This window comes from Globicephala melas, chromosome 3, assembly GCF_963455315.2.
Source record: "Globicephala melas chromosome 3, mGloMel1.2, whole genome shotgun sequence".
NCBI lineage: Eukaryota > Metazoa > Chordata > Mammalia > Artiodactyla > Delphinidae > Globicephala > Globicephala melas.
This window is the reverse complement of record NC_083316.1, coordinates 44,288,212-44,290,543: the sequence shown is the minus strand read 5'-3', so window position 1 is coordinate 44,290,543 and position 2,332 is coordinate 44,288,212.

Here is a 2,332-nt window from a genome sequence, read left to right as displayed (position 1 = left end):
GCTACCATGGCATGGTCCCATGGTAGAATCCTAACCAGACTATTGCTTTGGCATGACTTTAACTAATTTTCTTATTTTCTAGACTCTCCAATTAGTTTCTGTCCATTTTTGAGTGGAATCTATAAGTTACTCATCATCCTTCTAAAACTTTCTTTTCTGGTTTAAACTATCTAAAGGCAATTTCTGTTGCTTAAAATCAAGTATGCTGACTGAAACATATTTTGATACCAGAGAATGAAATTGCAAGTAATAGACCCTTAAAGAAATGGGCAAATCTAGGATTGGTCATCAGGCCCAATTCAGGCTGAAGGCAATAAAAAATCCCTCTAGTATTCAGGAAAGCGCATCTTGTGTCTCATGGCAGACATGAGAAACAGTTCATTAAAGTATCTCCTGGGATCACTTAAAATGAAATGCTTTTTGAGGGCAAGGCTGTGGAGCACCAACCTTTCACTGTCATGGAACAATATAAAGGATGTGAGTAATTCTGTGTAGAGGGGTGGATGGACTCTTCTTTTGGGTCTGGCCAGTTTAAAAGACAGAATAACAAAGGCAAGTTACTACATATATCTTAAAGCACAGACTGAGCTGAAAGAAATTTTAGCTATTAGAGACATAAGGCTAAAGTACCTAAAAAACAAACTCCACTGATTGAATTCACAGATTCACTAGGATGTTCGTGTTAAATGTAGAGCAGGGCTTCCTTGGTGGCGCAGTGGTTGAGAGTCCGCCTGCCGATGCAGGGGACACGGGTTTGAGCCCCGGTCCAGGAGGATCCCACATGCCGCAGAGCGGCTGCGCCCGTGAGCCATGGCCGCTGAGCCTGCGCATCCGGAGCCTGCGCGTCCGGAGCCTGTGCTCCACAACGGGAGAGGCCACAACAGTGAGAGGCCCGCGTACCGCAACGTAGAGCAATGGTGGAAAAGGATGGGATCCAAGAATTGGAGTGGAACTATTTAGGAGGATTTGAGAACTAGGAGACTCCAAACATCCAGCCACACCCCCTTGTAGCCAAAGCAACATCTTTTCCTCATCTGATGAGGCCTTTACCATTTGGTTGCACAAATATGAATGAAATAGCCTTAGATGTTGGAGGTATCTGGAAAGGAAAAGTTAATTTTATCAGATAGGGTCCTTGCAGGTAACATATAGAATAACCAAAGGGTTTTAACTGAAAAGAATTTAATTTAAAACTATTTACAAAGGTCTAGGCAGGATTAAGGAACACACAAGGAATGAGGAGGCATTCTGTGCTAACAGCTGGAAGTCATTATCATCACTAAGCCCAAAGGAGCAAGTAAAGGGAGCCGTGTGACCAGAACCCAGTGAGAGCTGTCCAGCAAGACGGCCACCCAATGGGAGCTGTGGTTATAGAGGAACACAGTCCCATCCAGTACCCTGGCAAAAGAAGAAAGAGGAAGGGAAAATAAAAACTCTGAACTATCTTCCCTTTCACTGCCCAAGATCCTCTGTTTCCCATTGACCTAAACCAGTAAGAAGCCATAGGGCAGGTGACATAGTCCCAGAGGTCAGCCAGCAAATGCACCGAGCCAGACAGAGAAGACAAAGAACCAATGGGAAGGAGCAAACACATAATGACCAGCACCCCCATTCTTCTCATGCCCCTCTCCACAGTCACCTCTACGATTTCTAGACCCAGAGTCAGACCCCAACATGACTGAGGGTACTCACTTCTGAAGTCAAAATCTGGAGGAAAGGGCTTACCTGCAAAAAAGGAAATGTAGGGTTTTGCTAACCTCTTTAGACAAAAATCTTGGAAATCTGCATACAAAGAGTGTTCTGCTCTTTGTAAAGAGAAAAATCTGATAAAAAGTGTGCTCTACCAAAGAAAGAAAAGCATAGTTTTACATCAGACTGAAGTTATACTTAGGAGTTTTCTCAGTGAGTATGTTGCATTTAATGTGATAGCTATAATAATTGATAGTGGTTCCAATTGTGTGCTGCCATAATTGGTGGAAACTTGGACTAAGTGCTGGGCCCTATTAGGTGAAGTTGAGATGCTGGAAATTCCATACTATAATACTGAGAGAGGAATCAAAAGATTCTGCAAGATAGGAATAAGAGACTAGATTGATCATATACTCCTCTCTCACACTCCCTAATTATGTTCTCCTAGCAAGCTTGGAGTATATACCTTTCACCAAGACCTGGGGAAATACATTGGAATGAACCTACAACATTATTAGATGATGTTTATTTGGCGTGCTGTTCGGTGGGGCCCGTTTCCCAGGTTTTTATACGAGGACCCACACCAAAGAAAGAACGACTATAACTTGAGGGTGATGTGCTTCACATGGATTCACTAGGCAGA